The following is a 22,293-nucleotide window of genomic DNA, read 5'->3' on the forward strand; positions in this document are numbered from 1 at the left end:
AGTCAGATAGCTTCAGTTTGGTCTCTGGCTTTACCACTTCCCTTAACCTTTGTATGCTTGTTTCCTCATCTGTAAAATTAGAATACTATTAGTAGCTATCCCAAAGTTTTGTTCTGATGATTAAATGAATTAAGCATACCAAGAAGTTAGAAAATCAGAGCCCAATAAATGCTAATTAATGTTAATTTTCTGAATTCTAATATATACTTCTTTATATTCTGTATCTAATAATCAGCTAGTCTTAAAATTGAAAATGTTAATTTTAGTAGCATTTTCTTTTTTCTCATAAAGTTATCTTGAATTCTATTTTTTACAACTGATGGTTAGACTCAAGGAAATATCAAGTTATCAATTTGATATCAACTTGGCTGAGTTCTGTTTCTTCTACACCTTAATATATCAAAAGTTATTAAGATCATGAAGTAAGCTGAAGGCTGGGGTCATATCTTACTCATGTGTATAATTCCAGTACCTAGCAATAACTATATACTGACCTGAAGTATATATAATTTTAGCCAAGGATGCTGCTTTAGAAAAAGAAATAAGATCACAAACACAAAATTAGGTTAATATTTATATAGAATAAGAACAGAAATTACAGCAAATTACTGGAGCTCTGGAGATGTCTTTGAAGTTATCTTTCATTTTCTTTGGAGTTTCAGTGTTAACGACGGAAGCACTTACAGAGAAATACTTCCTGAAAGCAATCTGGCCTCCACTCCCCACTAAGAATACTCTGCAGTGTCCTGCAAGTCCCATCACTCACAGAGACCCAAGCAAGTGAAAGTCCCTGAATTTTAAGCTTCATTTGCTTCACAATGAGTCCACTTCTGCCCATGGCTCCCTCACTCCTCCAAGTCTCTGAAGCAAAGTTACCATCCCATTTCACCATCCTCTTACCCTGCTTCACACTTTTTCATGGCATTTTACATTTTCACAGCACCCGAGAAGTCTTTTTTGTTTTTGTTTTTGTTTTCGTTTTTGAGACGAAGTCTTGCTCTGTCGCCCAGGCTGGAGTGCAGTGGCATAATCTCAGCTCACTGCAGCCTCTGCCTACTGGGCTCCAGCAATTCTCCTGCCTCAGCCTCCTGGGTAGCTGGGATTACAGGCACATGCCATCACACCTGGCTAATTTTTGTATTTGTAGTACAGACAGGGTTTCACCATGTTGACCAGGCTGGTCTCAAACTCCTGACCTCAGGTGATCTACCCGCCTTGGCCTCCCAAAGTGCTGGGATGACAGGCCTGAGCCACCGCGGTACACCGAGATGTTAAGTATTTTTTGTTGTTGTTTATTGCCTGTTTTCCTCCCCTCCCCCCACTGAAATGTGAGCTCTAGTATTAGGGTAGGGTTTGTGTTGTCTCCTATATCACTGGTGTCTAGAACAGTAAGTGACACAGAGTTGGATCTCACAAAATTTGCCGTTTGTTGAGTGAATGAATGAATAAACAAATGAAAATCAGGCTGAAATATTGTCTTACAGCTTGAACTAATTATTTGCCTGAAGTACTTTTCCTTTGGTGGAGTATCTATTATACATGCCTAGAAACAAAAATGGTAACATGATATCTTCACAAATGTGTCTGTTTCTAACATTTTGGAATACATTAATTTAATGTTGGCATTCCAGGCAAAATAATTGCAAATTTAATAAACCTCTTCAAAGAAGACAATCCTAGCAGTCACCTGACATCTTTTTCACACTGAATAAATATTATGATTGAAACTGCAGACACTGATGAATTATACTCATTAATTTATATTTCAGTTTCTTAATCTACTAAATTTACTGGGTTAGTTAATGTAGTTAACAGAATGACTAATAAATAGAATTCAGAAACCATGGTAAACTAGAAAGTGACCAGTGTGGCAGGAAAAATTAAAATACTCTTTCTTTTCAAACTCTATATCCTATCAATTCTCAAATAGAGAAGAATTAATAGTTTATTTCAAAACCCTAAAATAATCATAAACAGCTTGAGCAATTGATAACCAGGAATTAACAAATTCTTCCTAATATGCCTCCTTGTTATAAAACAATAAAGCAAACGCTATTACAATTATTTATCTTTTAGGGATACAATTATCTTTTAGGGATTACAATTATTTATCTTTTAGGGATGCTCTCTTAGGGATAACCCATGCATAACTGTATAAATTTAGCAGATGTGGGAAAATAGTTGTTAGTAGGGCAGATTGCAGATTGCATATCAAAGGAATGCCTTCAAGATATGGATTAACTGTAATTGTCTCAGTATGTCTTGGGATTCATTAGGTTTCTCTGCTTCAAGCTTCCTGATGTCCCCTGTACCTAGATCCATTTGCTGTTCTCTGGGCAGATGCTTCTCTGACTTCCAGCATTTTCTCATCAAGACCAATCTTCTATATTCCCTAAGATTCTGGACTTCCGACCATCTATACATCTAAAGCAGCACCTTCAAGAACTTATATAAATTTTACTTATATAAATTTTCCCTTATTATCATCAGTATATACCAGTAAACAGATGTCTACATGTTCAGAAGAGGATGAGAGACTAAGGACCAGAAATTAATTTTAAAAATCTGGAAAGAAATTCATGCAGTGACTATGTTCATCCTTTGTTCCTTTTTCCTTCTTTCCAGATCAGTTTTTGATTAATTTTTTGATGGAAAAAAATTGATTTTTCCACTAATGGATTACTCAAGGTTATATATTTTTAATGAGTAAATTTCAATAGCTCTGTATTAGCAGCATATCACTAAACTATTTTAGCAGCACCCAGACAGGAATTTTTTCCCAGAGTGAAAGGCAAGGAGTTATTATCCCTTTTCAACTAGATTTTCACTGGATTTTATAAATGTAGGTCATATACTGTATCTCCATTGTAAAACTCAATCATAAGCAACAGCTTAGGCAAGAGGAATTTTCATAAAATAATGATGTAGGTGTTGGTCTAAATCACTCTGTGGGACTTAGCAGGGTGCATCTTTGCACTGTGCTTGGCAGGGAGGATTCAAAGTGCTCCCCCTGCATTCTGGATTTAGTCCATTAGCCTTGACAGCTCCTATACATTATCTGTTTGTACTGAATACATGGGAAAGGTCTGAAGACTGTCCACATATGAACAAAATAAATAACTGAGTCCTATATAACAAACCTTGATAACATCCCTAAAAAAATAAGAGGTCTCCATCCTCAAAATGTCAGCCTCAGGTGACTGAATAAACAAAATTTCCAGATGTTGAAACTGGCCCAGTTGTCTCAGAACTGAAGTTTATGGTTTCTTGGAATAAGCATAGAAATTGATCCTCCCAATCTTAAAACCTGAGAAAGTTACAACTGTCTTATCTGAGTTCCTTTCTCAGGAAACCAACCATCAGTCCTCCCAGATAGTATCAAGGAACTGCAACTTACCAGATCATTGTATCTGGACAATGAGACACTAGACCCCTAACATATCATGATTGCCTAACTGACCACCTGCTCCCTGTAGACTAACTCCTCTTCCTTATGCCTCCCTAAATCCTGTTTTCCCACACATGGTTACAATTTTTTTCTGCTATATAAACCCCTAATTTTAGTCAGTCAGGAATATGGATTTAAGGCTGATCTTGTATCTCCTCTGCTGCAGCACCCTTAAAGCCTTCTTCTCTGGCAATGATAATTGTCTCAGTGGTTGACTTTCTGTGTGGTGAGCAGTAGGACCTAGACTGAACTCCTGGCATTTCAGTAACAATATGTGATTGACATTTTCACATCCATATCATGTATACTTAGTTTAAATGAGTGAAAGACAACTTTGTGGGTTACATAGTGTCCTCCAAAATTTATGTCCACCTGGAACCTGAGAATGTGACCTTATTTAGAAATAGGGTGGGCCAGGCACGGTGACCCATGCCTATAATCCCAGCATTTTGGGAGACCAAGGCAAGCAGATCACAAGGTCAGATCAAGACCATCCTGGCCAACATGATGAAATCCCGTCTCTACTAAAATACAAAAAATTAGCCAGGCATGGTGGTGCATGCCTGTAGTCCCAGCTACTCAGGAGGCTGAGGCAGGGGAATCACGTGGACCTGGGAGGTGGAGGTTGCAGTGAGCCAAGATTGAGCCCCTGCACTCCAGCCTGGCAACAGAGCACGACTCCGTCAAAGAAAGAAAAGAAGAGAAGAGAAGGAAAGAAAGAGGGCCTTAGAGGCTGTAATTAGTTCAGGTGAGGTCACATTGGATTACAGTGGGCCCTAAATTTAACAACTGGTGCCTTTATGAGAAGAAGACATACAGAGAGACTCAGAGGAGAATGCCATGTGAAGACAGAGGCAGAGAGCAATGCCTCTACAAGCCAAGAAATGCCAGGGAGTGCTGGCAACTCCCAGAAGCCAGGAGAGAGGCAAAAAAAAATCTTCCTTAGACCCTTTAGAGGTGATGGATGGTATTTTTGCTCCTTAGCTCAGCTAGGTCTGAGTTCTTGCCTCACAACCAGGAAGAAGTAGGCACATAAACACTTGAAGAGTGAGTGGAGTCGAATTTATTAAGCAAAAGGAAAGTTCTCAGCAAAGAGAGGGGTCCTGAAAGCAGGTTCCCAGTTGCCCCTTTCACAGTTGAATACAAGGGCTTTTTAGAAAAGCTGATAGTGCTGTATAAGGCGTGAATTCCTGGTAGCTCCACCCCCCACCTCAGTGCATGTCGGCCCTTAGCTGCAGGTATGTTTAGGCAAGCCCCCTGGGCAAGTTCCCTTACTTGCACAAAACATCTGAGGCAGGCGCTTGTGAGGTGAGTCGGATGTTCTCTGCAGACCCTTCCCTTGCTCTCTGCCTAAAGCAAGCTGGCTAACTCCTTCAGAAGAGCATGGCCCTACCAACTGCTTGACTGCAGACTTCTAGCCCCCAGAACTGTGAGAATAAATTTCTGTTGACATAGGCCACTCACCTTGTGGTAATTTGTTATGGCAACCCTAGAAAACTAACATAGCAGCCAACATAGAAGATTGCAGAGAAGTTCCCAGGAGGATATGGGAAGGACTTATCCTGAAAACTGACTTTAAAAAAACAAAAATAAACTACAGACTAAGGCCATATGAAATGAAATAAAAACATTTCTTCCCACTGAGATGAGAAAAATATAGATTTCACTCTATTGAGAGGCTTTCTAGACAACATTGGAAGTCAGAGCTGTCTCTACCATCACTTAATTATTCCTTCTCACTTCCCTTACCTAACTGTATTTAAAGAAAATAAAGTTGTGCTACCAATTATTTGTCAAATGGAGACTTGACTTTTGATTCATGGTCTTTAGGATTTTGTTTTCAATGCTAAAGAATAGTCTGTGACTGTAAGGCTGTACCCTAGTGTTCAAATCAGGCCAACTGATTGGCATTGTTTTTTTCAACTTTTTTTTTTTTATGTTGACATTTTCAGAGCAATGCTGCAGTAAAACGTTTCAGAAAGTCAAGAGTTAACCAGGGTTTAGGAAATCAGAAACTAAAATCCTCCCCCAAAATAAGGCAGAAAAACTTAAGGAAAATATAATTAAGGCAAATATATGACCGTGTTTACATATAAATTAGACAGCGTGAAATTGAGGGCTGCTGGCCAAAGGTTAAGGAATTTGTATCTAATTTGTAATCTGTAGTTGGCAGCAAACAGGAAAAACAAAGACAAAACTTCAGACTCCAAGATCCACCCTGCATATCTGCCCAGGGAAGTTTGTCTGCTGATGAATGGCCCTGTTCCAATGCTCTGCATATCCTGTTTCGGTACTTGGAGCACAACCACAAGTTTTAAAAGTCATTTTAGCCATAGAAGATGGTCACAAAGTATTCTGGTGTTGGCTTCTCACAGAGACACAAAAGGGGAGAATTATGTTGTTTTTAGTCATACTGAGCTTTTTTTAATGCTGAAGTACTAAATGGAGATTTCAGAGGAAAAACACAACAAAGAAAAAAGAATCAATAGTAAAAGCCAACTAATGGCTAGCCACTGTAAATGTTTGGTGTGCACAATACACAGCCACAGGAGGGGAAGGAAGGGAGGTTGAAATGCTGATCAGAAGACTTCGGTTCAGCTAAAAGGATCAGAAGTGAGACTGAAAATGAGATGGCAAAGAAAGTACCCATTCAAGTCCATTCACTGTGCTTAGCCCTCTCATATTTCCATCTTCCAAGCCCTACTGAAAAACACAGCCACCAACTTTCTGAAACTTTTGCAGAGGAGAAGGGGAAATATGGGCAGGTTTTATCATGTTTATGCATATTGCAAGAATGGTGGAAAAATGTGTTCTCTTGCTGCAGGTGGGCAGTGATTCAGGTTTGGATGCAACCTAGATTCTATTTTCTTTCTTTCTCAATGTCTGCTCATTAAGTGGAAGGGGCCTGCCTTGTCTCAGGTAAGACTTCAGACCTGGACTTTTGAGTTAATGCTGGAATGAGTTAAGACTTCGGGGAACTGTTGGGAAGACATGATTGGTTTCAAATGTGAGAATGATGTGCTTTGGGTCTGTATCCCCATCCAAATCTCATCTCGAATTGTAATCCCTACATGTCAGAGGAAGGGCCTGGTGACTGATCGTGAATGAGTTCTCACAAGATCTGGTTGTTTTAAAGTGTGTGGCACTACCCACTTGGCTCGCTCTCTCTCCTGCTCCACCATGATAAGATATGCTTGCTTCCCCTTCACCTTCTGCCATAATTGTAAGTTTCCTGAAGCCTCTCAGTCATGCTTCCTGTTAAGCCTGCACAACTGCGAGTCAATTAAACCTATTTTCTTCATAAGTTAGCCCAGTCTAGGGCAGTTCTTTATACCTGTGTGAAAATGGACTGATACATTGCCCATGGCTACTTAGGGCTCCATCTATATTAAAATAATCAAAACGCCATGTTGGTTCAGAGTACAAGCACTTTCTCCACACTGGATCCAGCATCATTTTGAGTCTTTTCTAAATTTTATAGTCTTTTGAGGTTGACTTCCATTCCTGTCTTCCTCCTGGAATAGAATTTCCTCTAATCTGCTAATTCTAGTCAATAAATCTTTTCCTCTGAATGCTGCTCCTCATCAAAAGCAAATCCAGCTTGTTCCATGATGCCTAGACAGATGTCAATCTCTCCTAAAGCCCTCTTTCGGTCTTGTGAACCAACGTTGTTTAAATCTACTGTGCATGTTTTGTTATTGGGTACTAATTGCCTGAGTGCAATCAGGATACCTATTTTGTACCCCAAAATGATGGCCCTCCCATACTGGGGTTAGATGAGTGGTAGTCACACCTAGATTAATTTACTTTGACTAAGCCATAAAGCTTTCCATAGCCTTCCTCCTCTCAGGGTGGGGCTGTTCCCCCAGAGAATTCGCACTCTCATGTGATGGCTACTGCTTTAATCCCTTCAGAAACCTATTATCTTTTCCTATTCTGTTTAATAGCTTTCCACCCACAAAACAAGTGTTATATCTATTTGTAGACAGCGCATGGCTAGACATTCGGCATATGATTGCTATATATTTTTTCATTATAATCAGAGAACTTTCTAAGTATTTGATCATCAACATTTAGAGTTGTACACCACAAAGTCTGATGGCCCAGTAGGGAATAGTTCCTGGAAATTCTTTCCCACGTGAGATCCTTTGTAATAGTTGTATCCTGAAATTCTTGAGGCCACAGACATGAGCATATTACTAGAGTTCCACTCAGTAACTAACAATTGATCCAGTTCATCATTCTATCACCAAAATATCTCCCAGAGTGATGCTACTCAGTTTTGCAGGTTTCATTTGATCTTGTCAGGTTCAAAAAGCAAGAGTAATCTCAGTAAACATATGGCTCCACTCTTTTGGGTATCTGGTATATTGTACTAAAAGAAAATATGGTTCTCTTGCTCTGAGCCTCTCTCAAAGGGCTAGTGTAGTATTGGATTTCCCTCATTTCATAACTCATTTATTCATTCCTGTACCCTCAGCTACTATTTCTCCTCCTCTTTATTTGTCATTACTTTTTACCTAAACTTTTCCACTTTTGGAATGGATGTTAAGTTTAACTGAAGCCATCCTCACCAGCTTAACAAGAATTCTAAACAGAAATAGAGTTATAGTTAAGCATTAATTGGGTTGCACTTTGACCCACTTCCTTGTAATTGAAAGCCATGTAGCACTAGATACTAACTATTTGCATCCCCATTGTTCCTATTTCTGATGTTAGAATCATAAGACTTTTGTTTAAGATAGATAGGATCTCTGACATTAGAAGAGTAAGGTTTTTGTTTAAGAATTGCCTAAGATCATAGGATGTTCCTTCACTTTGTTCTGAATTGTCATGAGACAATTGTCATGTTTTGCATCCTTGCTACTTTGTGACAGCCTCTCTATCTAGGCCTCAGGGGAGAAGTTGCAGCTTGACGCCATGGATGCCAGTCCTCTTAGGTGTCAGAGGGAAGCTGTTCCCTCAAGGAAGGAAAGTGGTGATGACTGTGTTGTGTTTATGGTGCTTGGTGGACAAACATATTTTTACTTGATCTGCCTAAGAATGAATGGGTGTTTGGTGATGGAGAAGGCAGGGACAGGCTTTACTCCATTCAGAGCTTTGAAACCCTTCATCACTTAAGGAGAGAGATATCATTGTCAGAAAGCCGAAAAACCGGGTCATGTAATATCTGATCATTATGTAATATAATGTGGAGTCAAAAGTAAAGGGGTTTTCTCAGGGCGGCGGGGGGGGGGGGGGAAGAATTGCTTAAGATATTTTTCAGATCCTGAATTCCAGTATAACAGCTGACCCAAAATAATTTGAAGACACCCCACAGAGAAACAGAATAAGCATGTGTATTAGTCTGTTTTCATGCTGCTGATAAAGACATATACAAGACTGGGAAATTTACAAAAGAAAGAGGTTTAATTGGACTTACAGTTCCACATGGCTGAGGAAGCCTGACAATCATGATGGAAGGCAAGGAGGAGCAAGTCCTGTCTTAGTTGGATGGCAGCAGGCAAAGAGTGAATGAGGAAGACGCAAAAGCAGAAAACCCTAATAAAACCATCGATCTCATGAGACTTATTCATTACCATGAGAAGAGTATGGAGGAAACCACCCTCATAATTCAGTTATCTCCCACCGGGTCCCTCCCACAACAAGTGGGAATTATGAGAGTACAATTCAAGATGAGATTTGGGTGGGGATACAGAGCCAAACCCTATCAATATGAGAATACAGTTTATCTCCCTGTCCCATGACTTCATCCTACACTCTCCAACCCATCAAAGATCTCTATACTTCTACCCACTCCAAAACCCTATCCCCAAACTCCTTGGGGAGATGGCTTTGTTCATTATTCAGCAGCCCTATGATAAAACGTCTTTCTCTGTTGCAGGCCAGTATCTTAGCACGTTGACTTGCTGTGTGCATTGGACAATGAACATATTACAGTTATACAGCCACTCTGCTGGTCTGGATTATGAGCACAAACACCGGGCTGTCAAGTGTCTCCTCAGTTCATTCTTTCCTGTTTTAGTCCATTTTGTGCTGCTGTAACAGAATACCACTGACTAATTTATAATGAATGAAAATTTATTTTCTCACATTTCTGAAGGCCAAGATCAAGAGGCCAGCATAAGCATAACGTGAGGGTCTTCTTGCTTTGTCATCCTGTGGCAGAAGGGCAAAAAGAGGACAAGAAAGCAAGAGATCAAACTTGCAGCCTCAAGCACTTTTGTAATCAGCATTAATCCACTCATAACGGTGAACGCTTCACGACCTATATACCTCCCTTTAGGTCCCACATCCCAGCCCTGTTATACTGGGAATTAAGTTTGAAACATATGCTTTTTGGGAGACACAGTCAAACCATAGCACCACCCATATATAGGGTAGGATTACATAGGTACAGAGCTAGTAAGCCATTACAACTGCTAAGCAATACCAATGCAGCTGCATTTACTGTCAACTTCAATTTTGCCATATAGGATGAAGGCAAAATCCATTCCATCAGGCCTTCAGGAATTCTGACATAAAAGTTTAAAGATAATGTTACAGTTTCTTGCATAGCAGTCATCCCTGCTTCTGGCATCTGCAGTTGCAGCCCCGGTCCTGGGACTACTGCATCAGGTAGGAAACAAAATAATTGAGGGCATGTAGGAAAGAACTGTATTGTTGTACCAGCATATTCCCCTAGCTCCCTTCCACAAGTTCCATGAAAAGGCAGAGGAATCTATGTAGGTGAAATTACCTGTCTACTGTTTTATAGTACGAGGTAGGGAATTATTCTCAGTCAGACATAATATCCATCCCTCTCTTAGCTCCCCCATCATATTAAATGTGAGCACACACTCATGAAGGTATGTAAGCCAGCCCTTCATGCCTTCATGCCTTTATGCCCCACCCCCATTTTAAACAAGAGTATTCAATAAACCATTACTTTGATAATATGAACATATGTTTACTTGGTTGATCTATGTACTCATTGTTGGACACTATAGGTTGTAAAGTATGATATTTGGTATAAAAAACAAAGTAGCTTGGTGGTCCAAGTTGGCACAGTATCTTCTTTTACAGTCTGATATAGTTTGTATATTTGTCTTCTATTGCAATCTGTATTGTTTGTAGATTCATCCCTTGCCAAATCTCATGTTGGATTGTAATCCCCAGTGCTGGAGGTGAGGCCTGGTGAGAGGTGTTTGGATCTTGAAAGCAGATCCCTCATGGCTTGGTGCTGTCTTTGTGATGGTGAATTCTCACAAAATCTGGTCATCTAAAAGTGTGTGGCACCTCCCTCCCACTCTCTCTTGCTTGCTTCTGCCTTTGCCATGTGAGGTGCCTCCTCCCCCTTCACCTTCTGCCATGATTGTAAGCTTCCTGAGACCTCCCTAGAAGCAGATGCCACTACACTTCCTGTACAGCCTGCAGAACCATGAGCTAATTAAACCTCTTTTCTTTTAGATTGTCCAGCCTGAGGCACTTATTTATAGCAATGCAAGAGTGGCCTAAAACAAAAAATTAGTATCTACGAATGCTACATTGCTATAAAGATACCTGAAAATGTAGAAGCAACTTTGGAATGAGGTAATGAAAAGAGGTTACAAGAGTTTGGAGGGCTCAGAAGAAGAAAGGAAAATGAAAAAATGTGTGGAACTTCTTAAAGACTGGTTAGATGGTTGTGACCAAAATGCTGATAGTCATACAGTCAGTGAAGTCCAGGCCAACAAGGTCTCAGATAAAAATGAGGAACTTATTGGGAACTTGAGCAAAGGTCCCACATGTTATGCTTTAGCAAAGAAGTTGGCTACATTTCATTCAGATCCTCGGGATCTGTGGAAGTTTAAGCATAAGAGTTATGATTTAGAGTATCTGGTAGAAAAAAAATTATGAACAGCAAAGTGTTCAAGATGTGGCCTGGCTGCTTCTAACAGCCTCAGCTCACATACAGGAGGAAAAAAAAAGACTTAAAGATGGAATTTATATTTGAAAGGAAAGCAGAGCATAAAACTTTGGAAATATGCAGCCTAGCCATGTGGCATAGAAAGAGTCAAGCAGGCTATGGAACAACCACTTGCTAGAGAAATTAGCATAACTAAAAGTGAACCAAGAGCTAATATCCAAGACAATGGAGAAAGGCCTCAAAAGCATTTCAGAAACCTTAGTGTGTGCCTCTCTCATGGCAAGCCCAGAGGCCTAAGAGGATGGAATGGTTTTGGACAACAGAATGGTTTTGTAGGCCAGGTCCAGTGACCCACTGCCCAGTGCAGCCTGGGAACACTGATCCCTACATCCCAGCTGCTCCAGCTCCAGCTATGGTTCAAAGGGGGCCAGGTACAGCTCAGGCTGCCACTTTGGAGAACACAAACCATAAGACTTGGCAGCTTGTTGATAAGCTTGCAGGTGCACAGAGTGCAAGAGTGAATAAGGCTTGGTAGTCTCCACCCAGACTTCAGAAGATGTATGGAAAAGCCTGGGTGCACAGACAGAAGGCTGTTGCAGAGGCAGAGCCCCCAGAGAACCTCTACTAGATGCCCCTAAGGAGAAATGTAGGGCTAGAGCCCCCACGCAGATTCCCCAATGGGGATCTGCCTAGTGGAACTGTGAGAAGAAAGTCATCATCCTCTAGACCCAAAAATGGTAGATCCACCAGTAGCTTGGACACTGCACCTGGAAAAGATGCAGGCATTCAACTCCATCTCATGAGAGCAGCTGGGGGGCTGCACCCTACAAAGCCACAAGGTTGCCTGAGGCCTTGGGAGCCCATCCCTTGCACCAGTATGCCCTGGGTACAGGATATGGAGTCAAAGGAAATTATTTTGGAGCTTAAAGATTTAATGATTGCCCTGCTGGGTTTCAAACTTCCATTGGGGCCTGTAACCCTTTTCTTTTGTCCAATTTCTCCCTTTTGGAACAACAACGTTTACCCAATTCCTATATCTCTGTTGTATCATGGAAGTAACTAACTCATTTCTTATTTTACAGGCTCATAGGTGGAAGGGATTTCCCTTGTCTCAGATGAGACTTTGAAATTTGGACTTTTGAATTAACACTGGAATGAGTTAAGACTTTGGGGGACTGTTGGGAAGGCATGATTATATTTTACAATGTAAGAAGGATATGAAATTTAGGAGGGGCCAGGGCAGATTGAAATAGTTTGCATTTTTGTCCCTGCCCAAATCTCACATCAAACTGTATTTGAATCATGGGGGTATATCTCGCATGGCTTGGTGCTATCTTCATGATAGTGAGTGCTTGCACAATCTGGTCATTTAAAAGTGTGTGGCACTCCCCTTCCCTTGACCTCTCCTGCTTGCTCCTGCTTTTACCATGTGATGCGCCTGTTCCCCCTTTGCCTTCTGACGTGATTGTAAGCCTCCTTAGGCCTCCCCAGAAGCATATGCTTCTAGGCTTCCCATACAGTCTGCAGAACCATGAGCCAATTAAGTCTCTTTTCTTATAAATTACCCAGCCTGAGGCATTTCTTTATAGCAAGGCAAGAATGGACCAGTACAGACCTTTTAGTCTTGTTAAAATCACCCCAACTGGCCCATGGAAGTAATGTTTACTATTTTTTGGATAAACAAAGAAATTGACCTTCTCAGTCTTAAAGCTTGAAACTTACATTTGTCTTATCTGAGTTCCTTTCTTGGAAACTGACCCACAGGCCTCCTAGACAGTATCAAGAAGCCAAAACTCACCATATCATCACATCTAGATAGTGAGACACCAGACCTGTCACCCATCGTGACTGGCTAACCAACCACCTGCTTCCTATTGACCAACTCCTCTTCCTTATCTTTCCCTAATTCCTATTTTTTCACATGTGGTTACATTTCCTCCCTGCTATATAAACCCCAAATTTTAGTCAGTTGAGGAGACAGATTTGAGCCCGATCTCCTGTTCTCCTTGGCTACAGCATGCAAATAAAGCCTTCTTCCCTGGCAATACTCCTTGTCTCAGTGATCGTTTTTCTGTGCAGTGAGCAGCATGATCTAGACTGAACATCTGACATTGTGAGCATTTTTTTCTCCCATCAGGTAGGCAAAGTCCAGTCCTAAGTTAGTGTTTATTCTTATCAAGATACAATTACAATCTCTCTGAGATACTGGCACCAGTCCAATGTAGCCTATTTTCCAGCTCTGTGCAGGTCCTTCTCCCTGGGGAGCCTGTCCCACAGCCCTCCACAGTCTCTTGTCTTTCTTGCTGATAGACTGGCCAGTTGTTGTTGACATTTTGTGCCACAGAAGTGTAAAAGGTGTACCTTGATGACCAGACCATCTTTGTATTCCTGCAGCTTCTCCATATTCATTCATTTCATGGACCTAGGTGGCCCCCTCAAGCAAGCACACCAGATTAGGTGGTTTCAATCACTTTCCAGTCTTATAAGGAGGTTCTTCTGATGGGCGTCAAGATTTCCTACTTTAATGCATCATTTATATTCCCATAGTCATTTCCATAGGAGCATACCCTATACAGGAATCTCTCTATTAGTCTAGTTTTTCATTGCCCATCTAACTGACCAAAAAGCCAAACCATTGGCCAATGCCCATGAGCTGACAAAAACCCAAACATAGGGGCTGTTATCATTGTTGAATTCTTCCACCACTGCAAGAAAAACACCATGCTGTTCAGTCCACTAAGGTGATTTGTTCTTGCCTTCTTCAATCATTTGTTTCATCAGTCAATCATAGTGTGGCAGGCCTTCAAACAAGGTAGTGTCTGTCCACCTGGCAGCTGCCATCCATAAACCAAGCAGTGTTTTCTTGGCCAATGAAGACCTGTTCATAGGGCACCACCAGTATGACAGTAACATCCTGCAGTTCCTCTTGTGGTTCCAAAGTCAGTCATAGAGGGAAAAGGGGTATCTGCTCTTAAATGTGATGACTACCTCTTTGCACTCTCCCAAGTAGTATGTTCCCATATAAATCATTTCCATTTTATTATGGAACTATTCTGGGTCTGCATTCCATATTAAAATGTTTCTCTAATATTATCTAAGACATTATGGATATATCAGGATTCCACGTTATTTTATGTCCTTCAGTCATAGGGGCAGTTTTGATTATTGTCAGTGCAAGCTGGTAATTATCTCTCAAAGGGTATATACAATACCACTGCATATGGAAAATTTCTGTTTCTAAATTCCAGCAGTCACTCCTGGTGGCAGTGACAGGCTTTTGCCATAAGCTCTAGTCTGCATAAGTGTGTGTTACAGATGCTTTCAAAATCCTATCTGAGTGCAGATCATAAGGGCCAAAAGGATTGACAGGGCTACCACTTTTTGCAATTCAGACATAGACTGGTTTTGTTGAGGATTCCACTCAAATACGATCTTCTTTCAGGTAGTTCTATGGATAGAATCTAGAAATATTCCCAGACGTGGAATATGTATCCTCCAAAATGCAAGGAAATTGACAAGGTACTGTGATTCTTTCTTAGTTCTCAGGATAGACAACAGCAGCAGCTTATTTTTAGTCATCTGTGGAATGCCAGTGGTGGCTCCTGTCCAGGTTATTACTAAGAATTTTGTCATTTGGGCAGATCTTTGAATCTTTGCTAGAATTATCCATCAGGTTTTTTTGGCAATATGTGCCAGCATTGCATAAAAGTCAGTTTTGCTTATTCTTCTGTTTCTGATATTTTTATATTATTAATATATGTGCATTATTAAACTTGAGACCTGCATCAAGTCTGAATCTCTTCTAATCAAATTATGAAAATAAGCTGGTAATATCAAATAACCCTGTGGCAATACAGTAAATGTAAAATGGGATCCTTCCATGTAAAGCCAAACTACAGTTGTCTCTTTTCTGATAAAGGAAAAAAAGAATTTGCAAGATCAATCACTGAGTATCATTCTCTTTGGCCTACTTTATTTTTGCACTATTGAAACCATATCAAGGACGGTGATGCTACAGGCTGCACATCTTTATTCCAGCCTCAGTAGTATACTTTGAATCTCCATTAGTCACATACTTTTTCATGGGTCACTCAGGGTTATTGTACAGAGAACTTTTGATACCAGCACTCCCGCTTCTAATATTGCCCTTAATTAAAGCAGTAAGCTCTTTATTGTCCAGCAGGTATTCTATACTATTTCAGATTAACAACCTGTATGGGCTCAGGCAATTCTATAGATTCCCATTTGGAATGTCCAATTAATACTAGCTGAAAGATAACCTACATGCCTTCTGTTTTACAGTACTAGGTAGACAAGTGTTCCCCAGTCAAACATAATATTTACTCCGATAATACATTCAGGGAAAGCAGACACAATCACTTCACATAAAGTACATTTGAATATTCTAATTTTTATCCAAACTTTCACCTAAATCCCATCAACCACTGCATCTCCATATACTTCAGTCTAACTGTAGCCCTATTAGAAATTCGCCAAACGGTTCTGGAATCATAGTGCATTTGACTCCCATATCAAGGAGTCCCAGGAAACTTTCTTTTCTACTTACTGGCCATTTTACCCATGTAAGTGTATGCAGGGGTTGCACAAGAACACCCTCATTCCTTTATGAATCTTCATCCTGGTTAATTGGCCAGACCATCACCCCCAGCAATTAAAAGTCAGGTTTCTCATTATCACCTTTGCTTTCTAACTTTTTAAATTCTTTAAAACTAAGTAAATAGAGTGGTTTTATTTATGGCTTTTCAATGCTGGGGTCCATCCCATATGTCCACCCAGCTTCCCACAGTGCTGCTTCAAGACCTTATTTCAACCCCATCAATGTTTGCTTTATTCATGCTACTTAATAATAACCATCTAAATTTTTTCACCCTGCTAGGAAGAGTCCCTTGAATCTCCCCTTTGTCTTTGCCTCATTCTTTTGCGAATTGCTCTTTTTCAGCAACTGTAGACCCATAAGGCAAAGCTGAGACAACAAACCTGACAAGGCCCACCTCCAGACCATTGCTTGATTTTACAGCAGTAAGGTTACATAGGGTGCCCGCACAAAAGAGCTTCCCTTAATCACTGCATTTACCACGACCTGGTTATGAGACATATTAAGTGGATGAGCATCCTGATCATCAAAAAGTCAATCTAGCATGGCTTGCATGCACAACATATTGACCACTTCATCTGTGGAGTTCTATTTAGCACTTAAAGGAGGAGGAGGAGAATTCATATGCTCAGAAGGATTCCACTCAGTCCTCCATGCAATCAGTCTCCTTGGAAATAACATGCTATGTGTCTGAATCATATACATGCTATGTGTCTGAATCAATAACATGCTATGTATCTGACACATCTGTGATTAGTCAATAGTTATGTGTCAACCCAAACATGCTTTCATTCTGCAGAATTCAAAAGCAAGGAGAGTGACTTGCCCCTAAATTGGCCACTCTCACAATCCATTTTAGTAAAAGTTTCTTAGGAAGTTATTGATACTAATCCACAAAATGAGACAACTCCTTCACGCTATACCCTCTGCTTTCAGCAGTTTCTTGGTTTGGCCTTCCTCTCCCACTTGGACTGCTTTCTTGGTAAACAGAGATTGCGGAGGTTCTATCTCTTGTCCCAGCATAAATTATCCCTTTGGTGGTGGCCCTGAGGCTTAGTAGCTAAAAACTGATACAGCGTGGTCCAGGGCCCCAAGTGAACAAGAGCAGAAATTCACCATAAACCATATTGTTAGCATAAACTACCTGATGTGGCCCAAAGCCTCAGATATACAAAGACACTCTGATCAAGCAGGATATTACAAAGGCTTAAGGGTTATCTCCTAGGAGTTGGGTGAAGGGCCAGTCCTTAACATTTTAAAACACCACATAACACTCTCAATAATTGTAGGAAAAAAAATCATCTAATACCAATGAATGATTCAAAAACAAATTTACAAACTAGGAAGAGAAGGGAATTCCCTTAGTCTAAGAAATCATATATACTATAAATGGATGTTTTAAATCATAGTTAATGATTAAACCTTAAAAGCATGCCCTTTAAAATCAGGAACAAGTCAAGTTTCTCAGTATCATTTCTGCCTTCCAACATGACTATACATCACCCAGATAAACTCACATATGAAGTTAAAAGCAAAGACTAGAAAGAAGCAAAACTATAATTATCTAAAGATAAACATTTTTATTCAGAAAGCCACAGAATTCACAGAAAATTCTGTAGAACAATGAATAATTTAGCCAGTTTACTAAATATAAGATTTATGTACAAAATGCAATCATTTTCATATGCATAGTTAGGTAATGCAGTTTTAAATAATATTCTGTTTAATAACAGAAGATTCTGAAAGATACCTATAAATAATTCTAAGAAACAATATACAACCTTCACATTTAAGAAATATTTCATGGTGGCTCAGAACTGTAATCCCAGCACTTTGAGAGGCCACATTGGGCGGATCACTAGGTCAGGAGATTGAGACTATCCAGCATAATACAGTGAAACCTCATCTCTACTAAAAATACAAAAAATTAGCCAGGCGTGGTGGCACGCACCTGTAATTCCTGCTACTTGGGAGGCTGAAGCAGGAGAATCGCTTGAACCCAGGAGGCAGAGGTTGCAGTGAGCTGAGATCACGCCACTGCACTCCAGCCTGGCAACAGAGCGAGACTCCGTCTCAAAAAACAAAAAAACAAAACAAAAAAAGTATTGGGCACTTACTGTGGATACTGCAAAAAAACAAACAAACAAATCAAACAAACAATAAAAACAAGAGACCAAAGGTCCAGCTTTCATGGGCCCTTCTTATGTTATAGTCATGGAAGACAGATGATAGATAAAATTAGTAAATGAGTGTATGTTATACTAGAAGATGATAAATGCTATGGAGAAAAATAAAGCAGGAAACTGGTATAGGGAAAGCTGGGGGCAGGAACTGCAATTTTGTTTTGATATTCAGGGAAGAACACATTGAGAAGATGATACTTTAAACAAAAACTTGAAGGAGGTGAGAGAGAATGTCCTGTGGATATATGGGGGAAGAGAATTTCAGGCAAGTGGTAAAGCAAGTGCAAAATACCTGAGGTCAGGGCATGCTTGGCAGGCTTCAGCGTAACAAGACAGAGTGAGCAAGAGGTAAGCAGTAGGAGACTGGATCAAAGAAGTCATAAGCAGCTAGATGGTTGGGTCCTTGCAGGACTTTAAAAGCCTTTGAATTTTACTCTGAGTGTGACAGAGAACCACTGAAGAGTTCTGAACAGAAGAGTGATTTGATTTAAATTTTTAACAGAGTCACTCTGGTTGCTATATATATTAAACTGTTCTCATGCTGCTATGAAGAAATCCCTGAGACTGGGTAATTTATAAAGAAAAGAGGTTTAATTGACTCACAGTTCCTCATGGCTGGGGAGTCCTCAGGAAACTCACAATCATGGCAGAAGGGGAAGCCAACACATTCTTCTTCACATGGCGGCAGCAAGGAGAAGTGAGGAGTGAAGAGGCAGAAAAGCCCCTTATAAAACCATCAGATGCTGTGAGAACTCACTCACTATCATGAGAACAGCACTGAGATAACTGCCCCCTAATTTAATTACCTCCCACGGGGGTCCCTCCCGTGACACATGCTTATTATGGGAACTACAATTCAAGATGAGATTTTGGTGGGGACACAGCCAAACCGTATCACTATAATAAAAACTTGCCTATAAGGGTGCAGCGTGGAAGTAAGAAGTCAGAAGTCTTGTTACAGGAGAGGTGATGGAGGTTTGAACCCAGTAGAAACCAAGAAATGAGGTAGTAGCTGCAGGGACGAGAGAGATGCAGAAATTTTTGTGTATGTATGCATGCTTTTATTTGTTTCAAGAACTGAAATGCGAGAAACTCCTGCACATTTATGTGCTTGAGTACATGAAAGCAAATGGCATTACATGAAGTATATGGCTCAGATTTATACAGAAGCACAGATGGTCATTTTATAGTAGCCAGGAGGGAACACAGGGTACAGGGGCATAGACGCCAATAGGTAGTGGATGTGGCAGGAGCTTGTGGAAGTTCTATTTTGCTATGTCCCCAGTAAAATAAGAAGCAGTTCATCAGATGATAGTGAGGAGCGTGGGTGAGGTGTTGGAGTTTTGAGAAGAGAAAGTGTAAAACAGTCACAGTAGAGTAAGAAATAGACAAGGGAAACAAGACTGTCAGACAGCATGAAAGATCCATTGACACTAAGGATGAACTTAAAGTGAGACCAGTAAGCATGCTACGTATTTTTCTTCTGCTGTGATGATGCAAAATAGAAGGACAGTTGGACTTCACCATGATCAAAGTTCTGCCAAGCAAGTAATCACCGCAGGAGAGGGGAAAGGGTGTTGAGGGTGTATGTGAGGAAATGGCTATAATGATTGATGATCGAATTTAAACTGTGGGAAGAGTCAAAAGCACATGAGCGTGAATCAGGGATACTGAAAAGTTGCACCGGGCAGTGGATTGTAGATCCTGGAGTTTGTTCAGGTGGTGAGACTAAAATGAGCAAGACAGGAGGACAAGGCAAACACAGGGTGGAATGTTTGAACTCGCAATTATGAAAAGGTGATGGAAATTCTGTGCTATGACCATGTGAGTGGCTGAAACAGGCTGAAGGGGAGGAATTGAAGAAATTCATCGCCATGGTGATAGAATAATCATTTATTTGGATATTACAATTACCAAGAACTAAGGCAGGAATGTTAGGGAGGGAGTTGTTTTTTTGTTTTTTGTTTTTTGTGTTGTTTTTTTTTTTTTTTTTGAGATGGAGTCTTGCTCTGTTGCCCAGGCTGGAGTACAGTGGTGCAATCTTGGCTCACTGCAAACTCCACTTCCTGGGTTCACGCCATTCTCCTGCCTCAGCCTCTCAAATAGTGGGGACTACGGTCGCCCGCCACCACGCCCGGCTAATTTTTGTATTTTTAGTAGAGACGGGGTTTCATCACATTAGCCAGGATGATCTCCATCTCCTGACCTCATGATCCGCCTGTCTAGGCCTCCCAAAGTGCTGGGATTACAGGCGTGAGTCATCACGCCTGGCCCAGGAATGTTGTTCAAAAGACTGACAGTATAAATACAATGTACTGGTACTATGTACCCATAAAAATTAAAATTTTTAATTAAGAAAAAAGGCTGGGCTGGGCGCGGTGACTCACGCCTGTAATCCCAGCACTTTGGGAGGCCGAGGCGGGTAGATCACGAGGTCAGGAGATCGAGACCATCCTGGCTAACACGGTGAAACCCCATCTCTACTAAAAAATACAAAAAATTAGCCGGGTGTGGAGGAGGGCACCTGTAGTCCCAGCTGCTGGGGAGGCTGAGGCAGGAGAATGGCGTGAACCTGGGAGGCAGAGCTTGCAGTAAGCCGAGATCGCGCCACTGCACTCCAGCCTGGGCAACAGAGCAAGACTCCATCTCAAAAAAAAAAAAAAAAAGAAAAGAAAAAAGGCTGGCATTGACAAAAATCATTGAGAAATAGGGACAATGAAGTGGGAGAAAGCAGACAACTCAACAGTGGGGACAGTGGGAGTGATGGTCTGTTAGGACATTCAGACCTTATAGAGTCTAAGTAGGAGAGAGGGAGAAGGGTCTCACAGCAATGACAAAACACTGAGGAGGATGCATATCCCACCTCCATGGCTCCTGATATAAGAGGTGTAGGACATTAAAACGGTCCTCCCCACAGCCCCAGAGTCAAAGCCGGTTCCCAGCCCAGTCCCGTCCCGCAGCAGCCTGCCTCGTCTTTCCTTTCAACATGACAGATGCCGCTGTGTCCTTTGCCAAGGACTTCCTGGCAGGTGGAGTGGCCGCAGCCATGTCCAAGATGGCGGTAGCGCCCATTGAGCAGGTCAAGCTGCTGCTGCAGGTGCAGCATGCCAGCAAACAGATCACTGCAGATAAGCAATACAAGGGCATCACAGAATGTGTGGTCCACATATCCAAGGAGCAGGGAGTCCTGTCCTTCTGGCGCAGTAACCTGGCCAATGTCATCAGATACTTCCCCACCCAGGCTTTCAACTTTACCTTCAAAGATAAATACAAGCAGATCTTCCTGGGTGATGTGGACAAGAGGACCCAGTTTTGGCACTACTTTGCAGGGAATATGGCATCAGGTGGTGCCACTGGGGCCACATCCTTGTGTTTTGTGTACCCTCTTGATTTTGCCCTTACTCATCTAGCGCCGATGTGGGTAAAGCTGGAGATGAAAGGGAATTCCGAGGCCTCGGTGACTGCCTGGTTAAGATCTACAAATCTAATGGGATTAAGCGCCTGTACCAAGGCTTTAACGTGTCTGTGCAGGGTATTATCATCTACCTAGCTGCCTACTTCTGTATCTATGACACTGCAAAGGGAATGTTTCCGGATCCCAAGAACATGCCCATCGTCATCAGCTGGATGATCACAGAGACTGTCACTGCTGTTGCTGGGTTGCCTTCCTATCCATTGGACACCATTCGCCACCGCATGATGATGCAGTCAGGGCGCAAAGGAACTGATATCATGCACACAGACATGCTTGACTGCTGGAGGAAGAGTGCTCGTGATGTAGGAGGCAAAGCTTTCTTCAAGGGAGTATGATCCAATATTCTCAGAGGCACAGATGGTGCTTTTGTGCTTGTCTTGTATAATGAAATCAAGAAGTACACAAAAGCTGTTTTCTAGGATTTTTCTCCCCGTGAACAGGCATGTTGTATTATATAACATGTCTTGAGCATTCTTGACAGACTCCTGGCTGTCAATTTATCAATGGAAACTATTTGCTGGTTGAAAATGAGAAGCAATAATGTTCATCTGACCAGATTTCTCTTAAAGCCATTTCCATGATGGTGAGGATGGGACTCATTTTTTTTTTTAATTTCAGTTACTCTTGACAAACAACAAATTTGGAGAAATAAAAATATCTAAAATAAAAGAAGGCCCTTACTTG

At 41.1% G+C, this 22,293-nt stretch overlaps 1 pseudogene; it reads left to right on the forward strand.

Moving 5' to 3' along the window:
• The first annotated feature begins 21,105 nt into the window (after positions 1-21,105).
• LOC709887 (ADP/ATP translocase 2 pseudogene) lies at positions 21,106-22,028 on the forward strand (annotated as a pseudogene).
• Positions 22,029-22,293: the final 265 nt, after the last annotated feature.

Source organism: Macaca mulatta, chromosome 13, assembly GCF_049350105.2.
Source record: "Macaca mulatta isolate MMU2019108-1 chromosome 13, T2T-MMU8v2.0, whole genome shotgun sequence".
Classification (NCBI taxonomy): domain Eukaryota; kingdom Metazoa; phylum Chordata; class Mammalia; order Primates; family Cercopithecidae; genus Macaca; species Macaca mulatta.